This window comes from Hylobates moloch, unplaced genomic scaffold, assembly GCF_009828535.3.
Source record: "Hylobates moloch isolate HMO894 unplaced genomic scaffold, HMol_V3 SCAFFOLD_15, whole genome shotgun sequence".
In the NCBI taxonomy this organism is placed as follows: Eukaryota; Metazoa; Chordata; class Mammalia; order Primates; family Hylobatidae; genus Hylobates; species Hylobates moloch.
This window is the reverse complement of record NW_026652290.1, coordinates 46,842,235-46,865,965: the sequence shown is the minus strand read 5'-3', so window position 1 is coordinate 46,865,965 and position 23,731 is coordinate 46,842,235. Positions and strand designations below refer to the sequence as shown.

The following is a 23,731-nucleotide window of genomic DNA, read 5'->3' as shown; positions in this document are numbered from 1 at the left end:
TATGAGCTGTGGAACAGCAGCTTCAGCACCCAGTCCATTTGTTGGGTCTCAGGTCCTCCAGTTTTCCTTGGATTCTCCTTCCTCACCAGTCCTCCACACACTTCACTCCAACCACACAAAACACAGTTTTCAGAAGAAGCCACAGTGCTTCATGCCTCCCATCAGGGTCTCTCAATCTCTGCATTATTTACACTCAGGGCTGGAGAGCTGTGTTGTAGGGGACTGGCCTGTGTGCTGTAGGATGTTAGCAGCATACCTGACCTCTATTCGCCATGTGCCTATAGCATAGCCACCCCCAGTTTTGATAACCAAAACACCCTCGGACATTACCAAATGTGCCCCTGAAAGATCATCCCCAGTTGAAAGCAGCTGCTCTTTGCTTTTACAAATGCGGATCTTTTTACCTGGAATAACCTTCCCTTCATACTGAACTCCTACCCAGTCATCTCTTCAAAACTTCAGCCCAGTCATCTTCAAAACTTCAAAACTCAACCCGGTCATCTCTTCTTCTCTGGTGACCTCCTTGCTCAGGCACAGCCAGAGCTAATCCTTATTTTCCTTGTGAAGCCAGCATTCCTTGTAATATCTTTAAAATCAAGCTCATCTCACTATATTGGAGTCTTTTGCTTGGAAGTATCTTTCTTTTCCCTAGCCTATTAGTGCCCAGGAGAAATGGCAGAGATCATGGCTTCTTTGTGCCCTCCTTGTCTGGGGTAGATCCTAGCAAGGCACACCTGGGGAAAATTTGTTCAAAGAATGAACTGATTTCATCTTATTCTCTCATGCTAATGGCAATTAAAACATATTTGTTTATGGTGAGTTTGACACCAATATTTTGTGTTTACTAAGATAAACTCTAAACCAAAACTGGAGCCTAATTTTGCTTCTAAGGTTCTGATTTTGAATGCTAAAAGGAAGTAGGTGTGAAAGCTAAGGACTTTTTCTACCAGTGGGAATGTCAATGATGGGGAATAAAATCAAAATTCCTTATGGGGCCCTACCAAGCCATCATTTTTTCTCATCATAAAACTGAATCTTTCTGAAACAAATGTATTAGCAAATTCTAGCATAAACTTATACAAATTGGCATCAACTTTTGAAAAGCTGGCATTTGCACAAAAATTACTATTTCATGATGACTCTGTGTACAAGTAGATGTCTGATATATTCTCCCAGGTCTAGAATATTCAATAGAGGAATAAGAACATAAAAATTCTTAAGCAAATCCAGAAAGTGAAATTTTTACCCAGGCAACTGGTCTTATCCCTTCAAAAATCAATGTAAATCACTAGACAAAACAAAACACATTACCAAACACTAAAGAATTAATGCCAGAAAAGGTAAACATACAGGTAAATATAAAATACTTTTATCTTGCTTCTCATAATTTTTTATGAAATAATTTACTGTTTAAGCAAAAATAATAACAAAGCATGATGGTGTTTAGAACATACGTAGAAACAAACTGTATGAAAGTATGGCTGTGGCATGTCATTGAAACACACACATATATGTTTTCATCCACAGTTCCTTGTTCATAACTGTCATAGCCCTTGAAGACAAGGTTTGGAAGCTTCTGGAGAGCTGAACACATGAATGGTGACTAAAAGGTGAAGAACTCATTCACTTGCTGAGAGGGTGGCGCTCCCTGACTCCACATGGACACAGGCTCCTGCACTTGGGACCCTTCAAAATCTTCCAGACCTCATCCCGTGTGTATCTCTTCATCTGGCTGTACATACATCTACATCCTTTAAAATGTCCTTCGTAACAAACTGGTAAACAACATAAGCATTTCCCTGAGTCTGAGTTCTGTGAGCCACTCCAGCAAATTAATCAAACCTATAGAGGGGGTTGTGGGAAGCACAGCTTGAAGCCAGTTGATTAGATAAATTCCAGAGGCCTGGACTTATGACTGGTGTCTGGGGGTAGGGAAGTGGCAGCCTTGCAGACTGGGCCCTCTTTTTGTGGGATCTGATGCCATCTCTGGGTAGATAGAGTTGGAATTGAACTGGAGGATGTCCAGCTGGTTCCTGCTGCAGAGGTGACTGCTTGCTTGCTGGTGGGGAGAAAGCCCCCACATACTCTGGGTCTCATAAGTCTTCTGTGTAGATTGTTGTTGTGTTGGTGTGGATACAGAGGAGAAACAGTTCGGGTTTTTCCTAAGAATTGCAGTAGGAGGAGATAGAAATATGTTGTTACAAGGTTTTTACAATGTACATGAATTGGTATCATATTATATGAAATTAAATGGTGATAAGTTTAAAATGCAAAATATAAATCCAGAGAATTCTTCTGGCTCTTATCCAAGACCACCAAGGTGGAACTTCTATGAGTCTGTAAGAATCACAGTGTTACTGGGCTTGGGGTGCCTAGTAACCTAGTACAGATATGACTTAGACCACAACACCCAAGTCCCTTGGAATACCTGGAACGCTTTCCCAGAAAGGATGGGTACAAACAAACCCAACTTCAAAGACTTCAAAGATGACACTACCTAACTCTTCAATGCCCAGACACTACAAACATCCACAAGCATCACGACTCTCCAGGAAAACATGGCCTCAGCAAATAAGTAAGTCACCAAGAGCCAATTCCAGAAAGACAGAAATATGTGATCTTCAGAGAATTCAAAATAGCTGTTTTGAGGAAACTCAGTGAAATTCAAGATAACACAGAGAAGCAATTCAGAATCCTATCAAACACATTTAACAAAGAGATTGAAATAATTTTTAAAAATCAAGCAGAAATTCTGGAGTTGAAAAATGCAATTGACGTACTGAAGAATGCATCTGAATCTCTTAATAGAAGAATTGATCATGAAGAAGAAAGAATTAATGAGCTTGGGGCCAGGCCCAGTGACTCATGTATGTCATCCCAGCATTTTGGGAGTCTGAGGCAGGTGGATCACCTGAGGTCAGGAGTTCAAGACCTCCCTGGCCAACATGGTGAAACCCCATCTCTACTACAAATACAAAAATTAGTCAGGTGTGGTGATGGGTGCCTGTAATCCCAGGTACTAGGGAGGCTGAAGCACGAGAATCACTTGAACCTGGAAGGTGGAGGTTGCAGTCAGCCAAGATTGGGCCACTGTACTCTAGCCTGGGTGACAGAGCAAGACTTTGTCTTTAGAAAAAAAAAAAAAAGATTTAGGCCGAGCATGGTGGCTCAAGCCTGTGATCCCAGCACTTTGGGAGGCTGAGGTGGGCGGATCATGAGGTCAGGAGATCAAGACCATCCTGGCTAACACGGTGAAACCCCATCTCTACTAAAAATACAAAAGGAAATTAGCCAGGCGTGGTGGTGGGCACCTGTAGTCCCAGCTATTCAGGAGGCTGAGGCAGGAGAATGGCGTGAACCCAGGAGGCGGAGCTTGCAGTGAGCCAAGATTGTGCACTGCACTCCAGCCTGGGTGACAGAGCAAGACTCTGTCTCAAAAAAAAAAAAAAAGAAAAGAAAAGATTTAGGGCGCTTGAAGACAGACTAATTGAAAATACACAGTCAGAGGAGACAAAAGAAAAAAAAAATGAAATTGAATGAAGCAGGCCTAGAAGATCTAGAAAATACCCTTCAAGTGGCAAATCCAAGAGTTATTGGCCTTACAAGGAGGTAGAGAGAGATAGGGGTAAAAAGTTTATTCAAAGGGATATTTCTTACAACTGCATGTGATATGAATCTATAATTATACACACAATTTTTGTTGTAAAAAACTAGATAAAATAGTCTTTTTGAACAGATATTTCACAAAAGAAGATAAAAAAAAGGCCAATAAGCACATGAAAAGATTCTCAGTATCATTAGTTCTCTGGAAATGCAAATTAAAATCGTAATGAGATACTACTACATACCCATTAACATAGCCAAAATTACCCAAATAAACCACCCAGAAAAATACCAAATATTGGCAAGCATACATTTCTGTATGAGAGAGCAAGTATGTCATATATTTAATGGAAACTATCACACATTCCTGGTGGAAATATAAATTGGTAGTCATTTGGACGTTTCTCATGTAATTAAGTAAATACATACTAAACATAAGACCTGAAATTCTATTCATCAGTAATTAACCTTGAGAAGTGGAAACATACGTCTCTATAAATACTTGTACCACAGATGTTCATAGCATCTTTATTCATAACAGCCAATAACTGAAAACAGCTCAAATGTCCATCAGTAAGTAAAAATAAAAAATAAAAAAATGGTGTTTCCATACAGCAGAATAGTACTCAGTAGTCAAAAGAAACTACTGACACATAGCAAGATGAATGAAACTAAAAAACCTTATTCCAAGCAAAATAAGGCAGACACAACATAATACATACTGATGACTCCAGTCATGTTAAATTCTGGAACAGGCAAGGTAATCTGTGGTGACAGGATCAGTATTGTCTGCAGCCAGTGTGGGGAGAATGACCACAGAGGGGTGGGAAGGACCTTCTCGGGCAATGGAAATGTTGTGTATTTTCAACACAGCACCACTTCCATGGGATGTATATATTTGTCAAAACTCAACTAAGTATACACTTAAAATAGATGCATTTTAAAGTTTAGATACAACCTCAATAAAGTTTATTAAAAATTATAATGCTAGCTGAGCGTGGTGGCTCACGCCTTGTAATCCCAGCACTTTGGGAGGCCAAGATGGGCAGATTACTTGAGGTCAGGAGTTCGAGACCAGCCCGGCCAAGATGGTGAAGCCCCGTCTCCATTAAAAACACAAAAATTATCCAGGCATGTTGGTGGGCACCTGTAATCCCAGCTACTCAGGAGGCTGAGGCAGGAGAATGGCGTGAACCCAGGGGGAAGCCTCTTTTTTTTATTTTAGCATTCTGTGGTTGAAGATTATGTCAGATTAGAACTTTATTCACAGACTCTGTGTCTCAAAGCCCCTGCTCCCATCACAGCGGCATATTTGCAGAGTAACGAACCTCAAATTTGCCCTCCTTCCTAGTGTCTTGCCAATGAAAAGTGCTTCCGACTCTGACCCTAGTCCTGCTTGTTTTTGTTGTTGTTGTTTTGTTGTTTTGTTTTTTCCAAGCAGAGCTAAAGCAACTTCAGTACTATTGGAGATTTGGAAAGTGCCTTCACATTGTCTTTGCCAGTTCTCACCTGGGAAGCCTGCAGATGCCCCATGAGAGGAGAATCTAAGGCTGTTGAGGGAGGGGCCATGATCTTGGTCCTGAAGCTGTTGGTCTCAGAGGCTTTAAATCACTTCACCGTACTTGACTTGTTCTCTCGCAGTGCCTTTGGTTTCCCTAAGTTCTAGTCCTTAGACAGAGTCTGTGCCTTGCAACACTTTTCTCTTTAATCCATATTAATCCTAGTGGTGAGGAGGTGATGTGGTGGGCAGGGGAGCAGTAAATGTTCTTGAAATTGAATTCCAATGATTTCTTGCTGTGCTTTCTCTAGGCTGTGCCCTTTACAGGGAGTCTCCAGTGCTACAGCTGATTTTCCTCCGTCCTCTACTCCACGTCCTGGCTGCAGCATCCACAGATTATTGTCTTGAATCTGACCCCAGTTGTTTTACTAATTATACCCCTCTTCATGACACAGGAAGGATAAGATGAAGCTGTCTGGGATGGAAAATAATCTGTTCCTCTCACATAGAATAAAGATCTTGAAAAGTATTTTTTCTCTGTAGAGTCTGTCTGGAGAAAGTTCTGGGCATATTTATCAGAAAATAGTTCTCCTGATGACAGAGCCATGAGGGAATCTGTTTGAATTCTTATCTTGAGAACCCAGAAGTTTCTGGAGGGAAATTCCATAAAAGTGTGAGGTGTATGGCCCCCAGTTCTTACCCTACCCTATCCACACTTGTTCTCCAGGCATTTGTGGAATTATCATGTAACTGTTTCCACCAGCTTGTGCTTTCAATGGAAGAATCATGCAATTTATAAATTTAGAAAGGAGACTTTATTTCTGATAAAGGGTTGAAGCTGAAGGACAGCCATCTTAACAGGCTGGAAAGCAAAGCCTCCCACAGAGACTGTGATCAGGCACTTCAAGAGAGGGAAAGACGAGAAATGAATTCATGCGAATGGATTGGCCAAGTGCACATACTCAGCAGGCTATAGAAGGAGCTATGGATATTCACACGGCAGGCAGGCTCTCGTGTGTAATAAGCGAACACAAATGTTACATGCATTTCATATTTGGTTTTGGCTGAGGACATGAACTACAGATGAACTACAGTCTGGCTCTGTATACCAAAAGGGCTTTGTGCAGGGGCAGAAAGACACAGAGTGCACAGCCTCTGGAAATTGGCCAGGACAAGTCCGTGGTCAGTCTCAGCTCCTTTTCCTCAACTTCAAATTTACCTGGCTCCACTCCAGCACTGTGCCTGGACACTCCCTTAAGGAAGTATCTGAGCGTGCATTCATCAGAGGCCTCCTTTTATTCATTTCCCCTCTCTCAGCAATTACTGTCCTTGTTACCTGATGTCACACATCATAAAATCAAATTTAAGAAATTTCACTGTATTTTACAAGTATTTCTGGTGGAAAGATACATCTGGTCTCTGTTGTTACACCTAGTTTGAAAGTTATCATCTCACACAAAAAATATTAGAATTAATTTTATGATGTGCACCAAGATTTATCTTGGAATATATACAAATACTCAACCTTAAATTTCAAGCTATTATAAAATTTTGTTTTATATATATATATATATATACACACACACACTATGTATATAGTGTTTATTTTGTTTTATACATAGATAAACACTATATATATAGTGTTTGGTAGAATTAATATCATACCTAATATTAAAGTATTCAAAATATCCATATCTGTCACATAAGTAAAGCACAAGTTCTACAATGCCCTGATAGAAAAGCTTCCTATTTGTCTTTCTATGGATGCCTCCTATGGAAATAGAGGGAGACATCTTAGGACACTGATCCCAGGGGTGCCTTCAGAGACCCTGCCCAGAACATGACCCAGCAGGGATGTGAGGGGTTTCCATCTCTGTGCTTGGCATCCTGTCTCCTTCACAGAAAATCTAGGATCTTCTGCCATCCCTGGGGTGGGCTGCTTCACCATTCAGGACACTGTGGGACAGACAGGGGGTGTGGCAGGCCACAGACATCAAAGGCCATAGTGTGGATGAGGATCGAGGTGCCAACCTGCCCCAGTGAGAACAGGGATCCCCAAAGGGCAGAGTCCCAGGAGATGATCTTAACCATGTGGAGATCTGTGTGCCTGTCTGAGAGAAGCGTCCGCACGTGGACAGTGTGTGCCTGTGTGAGGGTGAAGGCTCATTCATGAAGATGTGTACCTAGACTGAGGTTGTGATTGGGGAAAATATTTCTCAATTAAGAGATAATTAAAAACTTCAGAGTGATTTGTTTGTGGAAAAAGAAAATAAGTCATGAAGAAACCTTATGTAGAAACAGTCCCTGGACAATGTTTGTCAGAATACAGTTTAATATTTAGGACATGCCTGTCTAAGAAGGAAAGCCCCATCTTCTTATAGCCTGAATACTACCCAAACTTCTCCTAGACCTCTTATACAATGAATATGCTGGTATTTTATAGAGTAACTGGATACCAAAGACATTGGTGCCATTTATATTTCTGATACCTCACTAATTTATTCATTGACCAGTCCTGACCTAGAGACCTTTTCCCATGAAATGTAATTTTCAATTCAGTGAGTATTTATACCGTGATACAAACTGTCTAGATCTGCCTGTTGATTCTGACATGATGACCATGTTGTTGATGAAGATGACATTCTCAGAAAAATAAGCCTGCTTCAAGGAGCCAACTGCAGAGTCATATTTATGTCTGTTTTTCTTTGAGACATGAAGGGCATGAGGTCTAAACAACATCATGAATGGTCTCCTGAGGGTTGGATGCTGTTAATCAAAACAGGACTGCCCTAGAAGGTGGTCAGAGGCTCCCTGGCTGGTTCCTCTCTGCATCTGCTCCTCACTGGGGATCTGCCTTGGGTGGGTTCTGAGCATCTCCTGCTGGTCCTCTGCTGCCCATGCATCCCAGACAAAGGAGGGCTGGGGGATCTGATCCTGAGATGCCCAGTGCTATGTCTGGCTCCAAGGCAGAAGCTCTGCCAGTCCTGGGGGCTGCACCTTGGATCTTTTCTGTGCAACCTCCCCTGTGCACTGAGCTTCCTCACAGCAAGGTGACAGGATCAGCTTCACAGACATTACTGCAGGCAATTTTCAGCAAATCTAATTGTAGTTTGATGATATAATTCAGGAATCGTGTTCATTGGGGTGTAAGTGACTGACATATCCACACACATACACACACGCACATGCACACACACACAGATTGCATGGACATTCATGTACATTTCCCCCAAACTGGACACATTTTGTATCATTCCTGATAAGTTCAGAAAATTTTGAGGTTTTTAATCATAAACTAAAAGATAATATTTTCTATAACCAAACTTGCAAATGACTAAGATGAGAATATCGGGTCAGAAAAATCAAGACTGAGTTATTACCTGCAGTCTAATGGTGGTAAGTTACATAATGGAGCTGTGTGAGATAGGATCCCAGGTGCTCTAATTCTTAACCCCTCAATCACAGCTGGCCAGCAATCTCTGACAGTGGGGAAGCTAGAGGTTCCCCTACATGGGATAGCTCTCTGACTCCATAAAACTTCGCTGGGCTTCTCTGCAGGCTCTGAGGTGTGCAGAGTCCTGCCCCAGATTCCTCAATCAGACAAATCTCTGCTCTTTCCCTGGGGATGCAAAGATAGTGTGGAAAAGCACGAGACGTCCTCTACTCAAGGTCTCTGCACGTGGACAAAAACCAGTGAATGTGGAAAATGCACATTCTTGATCCTTTGAACAATCACTATGAAAAACTCAACTCTCTGTGCCAGGACATCAAGCAGAATTAATAAATAATGTAATTGAAATAAATGTGAAAATTACAGTTGTTAGCAGGTGAACACTTGTTCATATATTTTCCAATAAAACACAACAAAGTGGGTGTTCTCTAAAAAAATCCACAAACAGGCTTGGCATGGTGGCTCAAGCCTCTAATCCCAGCATTTTGAGAGGCCGAGGCGGGTGGTTCACGAGGTCAAGAGATCGAGACCATCCTGGCTAACATGGTGAAACCCTGACTCTACTAAAAATACAAAAAAAAATTGGCCGGGCGTGGTGGCAGGCGCTTGTAGTCCCGGCTACTCGGGAGGCTGAGGCAGCAGAATGGTGTGAACCCGGGAGGCAGAGGTTGCATTGAGCCGAGATCGCACCACTGCACTCCAGCCTGGGTGACAGAGTGAGACTCCACCTCAAAAAAAAAAAAAAAAAAAGAAAATCCACCGTGTGTTGACCCTGAGAATGCTCTTCCCTCCTTCCTCCTCCAGGCAGCAAAATGCAGGTAGTCAGGTTCCCAGCAGCTGCTTTCTGACATCTGTGGCAGGCCATGTGCTGAGGCCCATGTCCTTTGATCCACTCTAATGAAAGGGCTCCACAGTGATTCCTAAGCACAGCCATTTCTGGGAGTCATGATGATCCCCTGAGAGGCAGCACTGACTTGCACGAGACTCAATTATCTTTTGCAGCTTCCTTGGACAGCACAGAAATATAGGATTCTTCCACCCAATCCGCCCTCCCTCTCTCCTTCATTCAGGAACAGGCTTCCATCATACACCTTCAGCTTCCCAGCCTCATTCCACTCTTTGTGCATTTTCTCTCAAAGGGATGGATGTACTTCTGACAAAAATGCAGGGACATTTCATGCGGTCTTGAAATTTTCTGCTTAGAATACCAATATAGCACAAATGTTACCAGAAAGAGGTTCCAATTTGGGGCAAATCCCCAAAGTAAAAGGAAAGCAAGTTTATTAGAAAAGTAAAAGATTAAGAATGGCTACTCCATAGGCAGAGCAGCAGTATGGGCTGCCGGTTGTCCAGTTTTATGGTTATTTCTTGATTATACATTAAACAAGGGATGGATTATTCTTGAGTCTCCCAGGCAATTCCTGGAGCTGATGGTTCCTCCCCTTTTTAGACCATACAGGGAAACTTCCTGATGTTGCCATGGCATTTGCAACAGTCATGGCGCTGGGTGGAGTGTATTTTAGCATGTTAATGCATTATAATTAGTGTATAATGAGCAGTGAGGATGAACTGAGGTCACTTTTGTCACCATCTTCGTTTTGGTGGGATTTGGCCAGCTTCTTAACTGTTGCCTTTATCATCTAGGTCTTTATGACCTGGATCTTGTGCAGACCTCGTATCTCATCTTGTGACTAAGAACGCCATAACTTACTGGGAATGCAGTGCAGCAGGTCTCGGTCTTATTTTTCCTAGCCCTATGCAAGATGGAGTTGTTCTGGTTCCAAAGCCTCTGACACAAAGTAGCAAAAATATTTATAATATGAGCATGGTTACGTTGCCAAATATAAAATAAAATAAAATAATGGCAACATTCAATTTTATGTGTTATCTTGACTAGACAACTGTCTCAGCTACTTAATCACACATTGGTGTTCCTCCAACGACATAATACAGGTATTAGGAGAGCCTGTCATTATGTTTTTCCATTATTTTTTCCTAAGTAACGAAGAATGTTCTAGATAATTGAGGTGGGGCTGATTCAATCGGAGCATAACAGAAGACAATGGGTCTCCACGGTAGATGGCAGATGCAGGTCTTCCCAGGAATTCCAGCCTGTCTTTGCCGAAGGCCAGCAGTATTGACCGTAGGCTGCCTAGCCAGACCCTACAGTTACTGTTACCCAGAGCTCACAGCACAATGGAGTGTCCATCCTCAACTCTCCTCAAAGCCACAGGTGAGAGTGCAAACTGTGCGACAGTGTGAGAAGCCCAAGACCAGCTCTATATCAATATCCCAGTGGATAAAACTAGTATTCCCTTCATGACTAATGTCAACTTCATTTCCCAAACGCCTCCATGCACAGAAGACAGCAGGAGAGTCCAGGCAACGGGGAGTGAGAAAGTCCCCTCAGCTAACCAGGTCCTGCAGACCCGAGTCCTGGGATTTTGACTACAGAAAACACATCCTGTTTTCAGGGAAGAGAAGAAAGCGAACTGTGAGAATCAAGTCTACAGAGAAGGAAAACGGATTAGCAGAAAGAGGGTTAACTGAATCAGTCTGAGTCAGATGTGCACAGTTTTACAAGATGAGGGGGATAGCTGTGAAAACCATAAGGTTTTAACTACTCCGACCCTGGGTGAGCCTCTCTATTGGTTCCTATCAGAACTCAAAGCCAGTTCTAAACAGAGATTCCCACGGAAGTCTCTGCCCTGAGTCTAAATGGAAAACACTCCTCAAGTTCCCCTGAGATTCATCGGGACTTTCATCCAGCTGACCACAGGATTATCTGCCCCTACAGTGGCACTGTGGCTTCTGTGGAGGCGAAGATGTGCCCTCGTGTTACAAAAACAATGAAACAAAAAGGACAAAAAAGGTCTGCATTTAGAGATATCAAATGTTAGTACAGGAGTGTAAATCTGGGAAGTTTCCTGGGGAAATCTGACAATGAGGCAGCCCCAGACCATGACAGGAAGCCAGCCCTTAGCAGCATCTGCACCTGCCCTAGGACAGCCCCGTGCACAGTGTCCCGGGCGCCCCCTGGTGGTCATGGGACCCCTGCAGGAAGGTTTGTGTCTGGGCTCACACTGACTTCCCCTCACTGTGCCTCTTGCACGGTAATACAAAACCATGTCCTCGGCTCTGAGGCTGTTCATTTGCAGATACAGTGAGTTCTTTGCATTGTCTCTGGAGGTGGTGAATCGGCCCTTCACAGAGTTTGCGTAGTATGTGGTACCACCACTGCTAATAACTGAGACCCACTCCAGCTCCTTCCCTGGAGCCTGGCGGACCCAATCCGTGGTATAGCTACTAAAGGTGAATCCAGTGGCCTCACAGGAGAGTCTCAGGGACTCCCCAGGCTGTACCAAGCCTCCCCCAGACTCGACCAGTTGCACCTCAAACTGGACACCTGCAAATAAAGAGACATCCTGGTCAGAAATTGCCACACATATTCACTGTTTCTCTCACTCATATCCACTCACACTCAAACTCCCTAGTTTTCCATGAATCACCTTCTAAAATAGCAACAAGGAAAACTCAGCTCAGCTCCAACTCCATGGTGAGTCCTCTGTGTTCAGTGCTGATCATCAAGTGGAAACGCCTTGGAGTCCCAGGGCTAAGGCTCCTCTCTCAGAGCTGCAGGGTCGGGATTGGGTTGGTTTTCATCAGTAGAGGGAGGGCCCTAATTTCATGTCTCCAACTATATAGCAAGTGCTAGGGTAGGACACTTGAGAAGTAGGCTGTATCCAGATAAGAAGCTATCACCCTGTAGAAGCTGGCTGGTAATGATGGTATTTGGAAAATGTGCTGTCTTATTATGAAATTGTGCTGTGATAAACATTTTGCCTTTATCACCCTATTTCATTTTAAAATATTTGTGTAAATTATGCTCTGTAGGAGTCACTATTTTTTCATTTACAGATGTGGAAGTAAACCCACACATGGAGGGGGCTCTGTGTGTATCTAAGAGCTCATGTCCAGGATGAGTGAACCCTGGTATCTAGCCCTGTGCTTCTCATCACCTGCTCCGACTGCTCCCTAAACCAACTCCAGTACAAAGCTGGATGTGTCTAGTGTTTTTTCCAGAACCCACTTTCCGTAGTAAGAGCATATGTGGTTTTGCTGCACTCCAGCGCTCGCCTGAAAATATGGGGAAAACTAGGGTCCAGGCACATTAATTTTCAGGTACTTCTGACATTTAACATATTTGTTCTATCTTTCTATTACTCCGTCCTTGTCTAAGGTTCCACTTGTCTGCTTGTAATACGATTTATAAGGCTTATTTGAAAGATAATACATTTCACATATTTAAAATGTACAGTTAGTAAACATGATAGAACTGTCATCATTATCAAGAAAGTGTACATGGGAATTCTTCTCAACATTTCCTCTTGTTCAGCTATATTCCTCCTCCTTTCCCCTTCCCTTCTTCTACCAGTTTCCCCAGCAACTACTGATCTTCATTATTTTATGTTAGATGCATTTCTATTTATCAGGATTTATAAAAATGAAATAACATAGTATATATTCTTACTGGTTTAGCTTATTTTACTCAACACAAATACTTAGATATTTTAGCTTTTTCTTCTGTGTACCAGGCATTTATTTATTATAAATGATGGGTAGTATTCCAGTGAACTCATTTATCATAATTTGTTTTCCTATTAAGCACCTTAACAATATTTGCATTTTTTTATTATACTTTAAGTTCTAGGGTACATGTCCACAATGTGCAGGTTTGTTACATATGTATCCATGTGCCATGTTGGTGTGCTGCACCCATTAACTCGTCATTTACATTAGGTATATCTCCTAATGCTTTCCCTCCCCTCTCCCCCCACCCCACAACAGGCCCCAGTGTGTGATGTTCCCCTTCCTGTGTCCAAGTGCTCTCATTGTTCAGTTCCCACCTATGAGTGAGAACACGGAGTATTTGGTTTTTTGTTCTTGTGATAGTTTGCTGAGAATGATGGTTTCCAGCTTCATCCATGTCCCTACAAAGGACATGAACTCATCATTTTTTATGGCTGCATAGTATTCCATGGTGTATATGTGCCACATTTTCTTAATCCAGTCTATCATTGTTGGACATTTAGGTTGGTTCCAAGTCTTTGCTATTGTGAATAGTGCCACAGTAAACATACGTGTGCATGTGCCTTTATAGCAGCATGATTTATAATCCTTTGGGTATATACCCAGTAATGGGATGGCTGAGTCAAATGGTATTTCTAGTTCTAGATCCCTGAGGAATCGCCACACTGACTTCCACAATGGTTGAACTAGTTTACAGTCCCACCAACAGTGTAAAAGCCTTCCTGTTTCTCCACATCCTCTCCAGCACCTGTTGTTTCCTGACTTTTTAATGATGGCCATTCTAACTGGTGTGAGATGGTATCTCATTGTGGTTTTGATTTGCATTTCTCTGATGGCCAGTGATGATAAGCATTTTTTCATGTGTCTGTTGGCTGCATAAATGTCTTCTTTTGAGAAGTGTCTGTTCATATCCTTTGCCTACTTTTTGATGGGGTTGTTTGCTTTTTTTTTGTAAATTTGTTTGAGTTCTTTGTAGATTCTGGATATTAGCCCTTTGTCAAATGGGTAGATTGCAAAACTTTTCTCCCATTATATAGGTTGCTTGTTCACTCTGATGGTAGTTTCTTTTGCTGTGCAGAAGCTCTTTAGTTTAATTAGATCCCATTTGTCAATTTTGACTTTTGTTGCCATTGCTTTTGGTGTTCTAGACATGAAGTCCTTGCCCATGCCTATGTCCTGAATGGTATTGCCTAGGTTTTCTTCTAGGGCTTTTATGCTTTTAGGTCTAATATTTAAGTCTTTAATCCATCTTGAATTAATTTTTGTATAAGGTGTAAGGAAGGGATCCAGTTTCAGCTTTCTACATATGGCTAGCCGGTTTTCCCAGCACCATTTATTAAATAGGGAATCCTTTCCCCATTGCTTGTTTTTGTCAGGTTTGTCAAAGATCAGGTGGTTGTAGATGTGTGGTATTATTTCTGAGGGCTGTATGCTGTTCCATTGGTCTATGTCTCTGTTTTGGTACCAGTACCATGCTGTTTTGGTTACTATAGCATTGTAGTATAGTTTGAAGTCAGGTAGCGTGATGCCTCCAGCTTTGTTCTCTTGGCTTAAGATTGTCTTGGAAATGCGGGCTCTTTTTTGGTTCCATGTGAACTTTAAAGTAGTTTTTTCCAATTCTGTGAAGAGAGTCATGGTTAGCTTGGTGGGGATGGCATTGAATCTATAAATTACCTTGGGCAGTATGGCCATTTTCACAATATTGATTCTTCCTATCCATGAGCATGGAATGTTCTTCCATTTGTTGTATCCTCTTTTATTTCATTGAGCAGTGGTGTGTAGTTCTCCTTGAAGAGGTCCTTCACATCCCTTGTAAGTTGGAAGCCTAGGTATTTTTTTCTCTTTGAAGCAATTGTGAATGGGAGTTCACTCATGATTTGGCTCTCTGTTTGTCTGTTATTGGTGTATAAGAATGCTTGTGATTTTTGCAAATTGATTTTATATCCTGAGACTTTGCTGAGGTTGCTTAACAGCTTAAGGAGATTTGGGGCTGAGACAATGGGGTTTTCTAAATATACAATCATGTCATCTGCAAACAGGGACAATTGGACTTCCTCTTTTCCTAATTGAATACACTTTATTTCCTTCTCCTGCCTGATTTTCCTGGCCAGAACTTCCAACCCTACGTTGAATAGGAGTGGTGAGAGAGGGCATCCCTGTCTTGTGCCAGTTTTCAAAGGGAATGCTTCCAGTTTTTGCCCATTCAGTATGATATTGGCTGTGGGTTTGTCATAGATAGCTCTTATTATTTTGAGATGCATCCCATCAATACCTAATTTATTAAGAGTTTTTAGCATGAAGGGCTGTTGAATTTTGTCAAAAAGGCCTTTTCTGCATCTATTGAGATAATCATGAGGTTTTAGTCCTTGGTTCTGTTTATATGCTGGATTACATTTATTGATTTGCATACATTGAACCAGCCTTGTATCCCAGGGATGAAGCCCACTTCATCATGGTGGATAAACTTTCTGATGTGCTGCCGGATTCGGTTTGCCAGTATTTTATTGAGGATTTTTGCATCAATATTCATCAGGGATATTGGTCTAAAATTCTCTTTTTTTGTTTTGTCTCTGCTAGGCTTTGTTATCAGGATGATGCTGGCCTCATAAAATTGGTTAGGGAGCATTCCCTCTTTTTCTATTGATTGGAATAGTTTCAGAAGGAATGGTACTAACTCCTTGTACCTCTGGTAGAATTCAGCTATGAATCCGTCTGGTCCTGGACTTTTTTAGTTGGTAGGATATTAATTATTGCCTCAATTTCAGAGCCTGTTATTGGTCTATTCAGGGATTCAAGTTCTTCCTGGTTTAGTCTTGGGAGGGTGTATGTGTCAAGGAATTTATCCATTTCTTCTAGATTTTCTAGTTTATTTGCACAGAGGTGTTTATAGTGTTCTCTGATGGTAGTTCGTATTTCTGTGGGATTGGTGGTGATATCCCCTTTATCATTTTTTATTGTGTCTATTTGATTCTTCTCTCTTTTCTTCTTTATTAGTCTTGCTAGTGGTCTATCAATTTTGTTGATCTTTTAATAAAACCAGCTCCTGGATTCATTGATTTTTTGAAGGGTTTTTTGTGTCTCTACGTCCTTCAGTTCTGCTCTAATCTTAGTTATTTCTTGCCTTCTGCTAGCTTTTGAATGTGTTTGCTCTTGCTTCTCTAGTTCTTTCAATTGTGATGTTAGGGTGTCAATTTTAGATCTTTCCTGCTTTCTTTTGTGGGCATTTAGTGCTATAAATTTCCCTCTACACACTGCTTTAAATGTGTCCCAGAGATGCTGGTATGTTGTGTCTTCTCATTGATTTCAAAGAACATCTTTATTTCTGCCTTCATTTCATTATTTACCCAGTAGTCATTCAGGAGCAGGTTGTTCAGTTTCCATGTAGTTGAGCGGTTTTGAGTGAGTTTCTTGATCCTGAGTTCTAATTAGATTGCACTGTGGTCTGAGAGACAGTTTGTTATAATTTCTGTTCTTTTACATTTGCTGAGGAGTGCTTTACTTCCAACTATGTGGTCAGTTTTGGAATAGGTGTGATGTGGTGCTGAGAAGAATGTATATTCTGTTGATTCGGGGTGGAAAGTTCTGTAGATGTCTATTAGGTCCGCTTGGTGCAGAGCCGAGTTCAATTCCTGGATATCCTTGTTAACTTTCTGTCTCATTGATCTGTCTAATGTTGACAGTGGGGTGTCAAAGTCTCCCATTATTATTGTGTGTACTTAACCCATTTTCTAAACACGTTTAAACCTCATAAATCCTGTTATCTTCTCATCTCCAGCACAGCTGCCTCCTTCCTCAAGGTTTCTCACACTCTCAGTATGTGGGTTTTCACACTGTGTGTCTTTCACAGTAATATATGGCCGTGTCCTCAGATCTCAGGCTGCTCAGCCCCACATAGGCTGTGTCTGTAGACATGCCTGCGGTCATGGTGACTCTGGCCTGGAACTTCTGTGCGTATATTGTTTCACCATCTTCAGGATCAGCACATCCCATCCACTCAAGCCCTTTTCCAGGGGCCTGTGGCTCCCAGTGCATGTAGTGGAAGGTGAAGGTGTAGCTGGAAGCCTTGAGTAGACCTTCACTAAGGCCCCAGGTTTCCTCACCTCAGCCCCAGACTGCACTGGCTGGACCTAGGACTGGGCACCTGTGGAGAGGACAGAGGAGTGAATGAGACCCCACTTAACTGGACCCAGTCCCCTCATCAGCCCTGGAACTTAGGATTCTCTTACCTGTAGCTGCTGCCACCAAGAGGAGGATCCTCCAGGTCCAGTCCATGGTGATGTGCTCTGCTCTGGAGACTTCTGTAGGGGAGGGATGTGGTTGTTGTGTGATGCTCTCTGGGCAAGGACAGATCTGTATTTACCTCAGTAAACACCAGTGCATTTGCATATTCATAAGGCAGCTACCTATTTCATAGCTCAAGCCACCCCAACCTGAGGAAGAAGTTAGGTGACACATGGACCACGCCACAGTGGGATGCTGAGCTCCATGCCCTGAACTTTGTCTAATGATATTTGTCCTCTGACGTGCTCAGAAGTCCATGAAGACAGAATTCATCTTACAGCAAACCAGAATCTCCCAGGACATTGTCCTCAATGTGATTCCTTGTTCATACGGCACCCTGACAACCTGAACGTTTCCTGGGCCTTAACCTCTGCACCTTAACTTCCAGGATGAGTGGATCTCCCATTGAATTAGTAAAACCACCACTCAATTCCTAACTATAAATACATGTGAAAAGACTAGACATTTCTCCATTTAAATGTGGTTTGCATTAAATTATTGGGTTAGGTATCGGCTACATATACAATAAAATACTTAAAGGTACATCAGTACTTGCCAAATTCTTATTTAAATTTTAAGTCATCATTGCTTTGAAACAAGAAACATTCAATTCCTGAGAGAAAACCCCACACCAGCCTCCTGTGCACCTGCTCCAGGGCTGAGTCCTGTGCTGGGTGCGCCCTGAGGACCCCTGCAGCACAGTTCCTGCCCTGCATAGAAGTTCCTGTCTCGGCTCACAGAGAATTCTCCACCCATCATATCAAGCCCAGTATGAAGTGGCTATGCCTTGGCGCAGAATGCTCTTTCAGTGGCAGCAATTGCTTCTCCCACCATCTCTTACAGTAGGAGTAGGCCTTATCCTACAGGGAGACCTCAGCACAGCAAGCAAGGGATCACTAAAGCCACGAGGGAGCCCCTTCCCTGGAGCTCCAGGTGCACTGATATGGTCCAGACACATGTCGAGTCCAGGAACTGATGGGGACTTTGGGGCAGCCTCTTTTTTAGGATTCTGTGTTTGAAGATCCCATCAGATTCTAACTTTACACACAGACCCTATTTCTCAAAGCCCCCCAAAACACACAGTGGCATATTTGCACAGTAATGGGCCTCAAATTTGCCTTCCTTCATAGTGTCTTCCCAAAGAAAGATGCTTCCAACACTGACCCTAGTCCTGCTCATGTTTGTTGTTGTTTGTTGTTTTGTTTTTTCCAAACAGAGCGAAAGCAAGTTCAGTACTGCTGGGGATTTGGAAAGTGCCTTCATATTGTTTTTGCCAGTTCTCACCTGAGAACCCTGCAGATGCCCCATGAGAGGTAAATCTAAGGCCATTTAGGGAGGGGCTGTGATCTTGGTTCTGAAGCTGTTGGTCTCAGAGGCTTTAATGATAATTCCATAAATGCCTAGAGGACAATTGTGGATAGGGTAGGGTAAGAACTCCTGGGGGCCACGCACGCCACACTTTTATGGAATTTCCCTCCAGAAACTTCTGGGTTCTCAAGATGAGAATCCAAACAGATTCCCTCATGGCTCTGATACCAGGAGAAATGTTCTCTGAAAAATATGCCCAGGACTTTGTCCAGACAGACCCTACAGAGAAAAAATACTTTTCACGATCTTTATTCTATGTGAGGAGAACAAATTCTTTTCCATCCAAGACAGCTTCATCTTAGCCTTCCTGTGTCATGAAAAGGGGTATAATTAATGGGGTCAGATTCAAGACTTCCCTGTCCTTGATTTGTTCTCTCACCGCCTTTGGTTTCCCTAAGTTCTAGTCCTTAGACAGAGTCTGTGCCTTGCAACACTTCTCTCTTTAATCCATATTAATCCTAGTGGTGAGGAGGTGATGTGGTGGGCAGGGAAGCAGTAAGTGTTCTTGAAATTGAATTCCAATGATTTCTTGCTGTGCTTTCTCTAGGCTGTGCCCTTTACAAGGAGTCTCCAGTGATACAGCTGATTTTCCTCCATACTCTAATCCCCTTCATGGCTGCAGCATCAACAGATTATTCTCTTGAATCTGACCCCATTAATTATACCCCTTTTCATGACACAGGAAGGCTAAGATGAAGCTGTCTTGGATGGAAAAGAATTTGTTCTCCTCACATAGAATAAAGATCTTGAAAAGTATTTTTTCTCTGTAGGGTCTGTCTGGACAAAGTTCTGGGCATATTTTTCAGAGAACAGTTCTCCTGATATCAGAGCCATGAGGCAATCTGTTTGGATTCTCATCTCGAGAACCCAGAAGTTTCTGGAGGGAAATTCCATAAAAGTGTGGCGTGTGTGGCCCCCAGGGGTTCTTACCCTACCCTATCAACAATTGTCGTCTAGGCATTTATAGAATTATCATGTAACTGTTTCCACCAGCTTGTGCTTTCAATGGAAGAATCACCCAATTTATAAATTTAGAAAAGAGACTTTATTTCTGACAAATGGGTGAAGCTGCAGGATGGCAGGCTGGGAAGCAAAGCCTCCCACAGAGACAGTGAGCAGGCACTTCAAGAGAGGGAAAGATGAGAAATGAGTCCATGCGAATGGATTGGCCAAGTGCACATACTCAGCAGGCTATAGAAGGAGCTATGGATATTCACATGGTGGGCAGGCTGTCATGCATAATAAGCAAACACAAATGTTACATGCATTTCATGTTTGCTTTGGGTTGAGGACTTAAGAACTAAACAAATTACAATTGGGCCGTGTACATCAAAAGGGCTTTGTGCAGGGGCAGAAAGACACACAGTGCACAGCCTCCATAATTTGACAAGGACAAGTCCATGGTCAGTGGTCTCTTCTCAGGAGAAAGTTACTGAAATCAGTCCTTCTCCATTCAAAGCTCTTTTTATGGCTGTGGAAAAGGAGCACAGTTACCCTGTGTCTTGAGTTCCATGAGCTGCAAATATTTTAATATTCTTATCTTAGGACCAGTGCTTTTTAGCTGCTAGAGAAAATGAAAAGCCCTGTGGCAGTTACAACATAGTCTATTTTTTAAGTGTAGGGGTGAGTGACTTAATTTTTGCTTAGTGTGGCCTTAGGTCTTTTTTATAATTTGGTATCTTATTGCCACAAGTTTGTTCCATCAGTCTGATGATCTCTATTTTAATGTCTTTCTAGTTTTTGGTTCTTGGTTTTCCCTGCAATTTGATTTCTTCAATAGATCCAAGAAGTTATTGATAATCAATTTTCCAGGCTTTCATTGTTGTAGGAATGTGGGGGATGACTGACATGCTCTTTACATATTAAAGCAGAAAACAGAAGTAGCTTCAGAGATCACCATTGACCTGACACGAGCAGCAGGAATCTCATCTCATTAAGTGTAAGTGGCACCACACAGATGTAGCTGAACATGCAGTGACACAGAAGACCCACACTACAGAACACATATGAAAAATTTTATGATTCTGAGGTTTTGTCCAGGAAGCTGGAACTCAGATGGTACTAGAGGGATGGACTCAGTTATCTCTCAGGTGATACTATGTTTTGGAAGCTTATTTCCACTCCTGCAGTGGACTCATTAGCTGCACCTCGACCAGCACACCTAAAACGGAGAGTCTCAATAATTAAGCACAAAACTCACCAATAATAAAGCTGTCCCCAGAGAAGGTGTAGAGCAGGGAACTCTGCTTTTCGGAACATGCTGGTGCGCAGGGAGGGTCAGGAGTGTGACCCATTTCCCTCTGCTCCCCCTGCCGGCTTCACTGACAACTGCATCCAGGAGCTTTACATTGCGAAGTATATAAAATATGTGATAATTGTAGAGAAATGTAATACACAGATTAAGGAATGAGGAACCTACATGAAATTAAAATAAAACAAATATATAAATATAAAACGCTATAAGAGATTATCATGGATAAGACAACAAATATTAAAAACCTGTGTGTGTACATGTTTGAGCTAGTATTCTTGTAAATTAAATCACAATTTGTTTATAAAGTCCTTCAACTATGTACAAAATCTTTGCCTTTGATTGCCACAAAGATGAAGAAGGATCTGGCACCAGGACTTCAGGGCCATGCTAGTGATTTCCCCTCCTATCTCCTGAGGACACGGTGCTTCCAACTCTGAAGATCAGGATGCTGAAATTGACTGTGTGAGAAGAGAAAGTGGGATTTTCTGTGGGAACAGACTAGTGTGAATGTAATTTTCAAGAAATAAATTTATTCTACCATGAGACACACTGCCATCATGCTGACTGTGTGTGTTGCTTTTGACATTAACATGATTATTATTATCAATATTACTGGATTGTTCCCTGGAAAATGACCAATTGTCTCAGAATTAACTGGAGTCATTTTCATTTCAGTTTTTTCACACTTCCAGCTAAATCACCTAATTTTACTGTGTTTGAGCTTGGAAAGTTTCAGGGCATGGGTTACAAATGATGGAGTGGAATGTCTCCCAGGGGTTAGATGTGGTTCCACTAAAAGATGACCCAGGATTTGTCCAGAAGCTCCTCTCCTTGTCTGTCCCAGCACTTGCTCCTCGGTGCTCCCCCTCCTGCCACAGTCCTGAGCTTCTCTGTGTTCCTGGACGATGCACGTCTGGGGCATCTCCTTCCTAGATGTGCATACATAGGGCGGGCTGCTCTTCATAATGGTTGAGAGGGAGCTGGGCCTGGATCCACCCAGGTGGCCCCACCACTGTGCATTGGGCTTCCTCCCAGCAAGGAGACAAGGTCAGCTGAGTGCCTTCACTTCAGACAACTGCTAGGAGGCGATTTTAGTCAAATTGTCACATCCTTTGTCTATGTAATCCAGCAATCATGCTTTTATTATTATTATTATTATTATACTTTAAGTTTTAGGGTACATGTGCACAATATGCAGGTTTGTTACATAGGTATCCATGTGCCATGTTGGTGTACTGCACCCATTAAATCGTCATTTAGCATTAGGTATATCTCCTAATGCTGTCCCTCCCCCCTCCCCCACCCCACAACAGTCCCCAGAGTGTGATGTTCCCCTTCCTGTGTCCATGTGTTCTCATTGTTCAATTCCCACCTATGAGTGAGAACATGGGGTGTTTCATTTTTTGTCTTTGCGATAGTTTACTGAGAATGATGGTTTCCAGTTTCATCCATGTCCCTACAAAGGACATGAACTCATCATTTTTTTATGGCCGCATAGTATTCCATGGTGTATATGTGCCACATTTTCTTAATCCAGTCTATCATTGTTGGACATTTGGGTTGGTTCCAGCTCTTTGCTATTGTGAATAGTGCTGCAATAAACATACGTGTGCATGTGTCTTTATAGCAGCATGATTTATAGTCCTTTGGGTATATACCCAGTAATGGGATTGCTGGGTCAAATGGTATTTCTAGTTCTAGATCCCTGAGGAATCGCCACACTGACTTCCACAATGGTTGAACTAGTTTACAGTCCCACCAACAGTGTAAAAGTGCTCCTATTTCTCCACATCCTCTCCAGCACCTGTTGTTTCCTGACTTTTTAATGATCACCATTCTAACTGGTGTGAGATGGTATCTTATTGTGGTTTTGATTTGCATTTCTCTGATGGCCAGTGATGATGAGCATTTTTTCGTGTGTTTTTTGGCTACATAAATGTCTTCTTTTGAGAAGTGTCTGTTCATGCCCTTCGCCCACTTTTTGATGGGGTTGTTTGTTTTTTTCTTGTAAATTTGTTTGAGTTCATTGTAGATTCTGGATATTAGCCCTTTGTCAGATGAGTAGGTTGCGAAAATTTTCTCCCATTTTGTAGGTTGCCTGTTCACTCTGACGGTAGTTTCTTTTGCTGTGCAGAAGCTCTTTAGTTTAATTAGATCTCATTTGTCAATTTTGGCTTTTGTTGCCATTGCTTTTGGTGTTTTAGACATGAAGTCCTCGCCCACGCCTATGTCCTGAATGGTATTGCCTAGGTTTTCTTCTAGGGTTTTCATGGTTTTAGGTCTAACATGTAAGTCTTTAATCCACCTTGAATTATTTTTTGTATAAGGTGTAAGGAAGGGATCCAGTTTCAGCTTTCTACATATGGCTAGCCAGTTTTCCCAGCACCATTTATTAAATAGGGAATCCTTATCCCATTGCTTGTTTTTGTCAGGTTTGTCAAAGATCAGATAGTTATAGATATACAGCATTATTTCTGAGGGCTCTGTTCTGTTCCATTGATCCATGTCTCTGTTTTGGTACCAGTACCATGCTGTTTTGGTTACTGTAGCCTTGTAGTATAGTTTGAAGTCAGGTAGCGTGATGTCTCCAGCTTTGTTCTTTTGGTTTAGGATTGACTTGGCAATGAGGGCTCTTTTTTGGTTCCATATGAACTTTAAAGTAGTTTTTTCCAATTCTGTGAAGAAA

At 42.1% G+C, this 23,731-nt stretch overlaps 1 pseudogene; it reads right to left on the bottom strand.

The window, feature by feature from the left end:
- Positions 1–16,967: 16,967 nt before the first annotated feature.
- LOC116484229 (immunoglobulin heavy variable 1-69-2-like) lies at positions 16,968–17,414 on the bottom strand (annotated as a pseudogene).
- Positions 17,415–23,731: the final 6,317 nt, after the last annotated feature.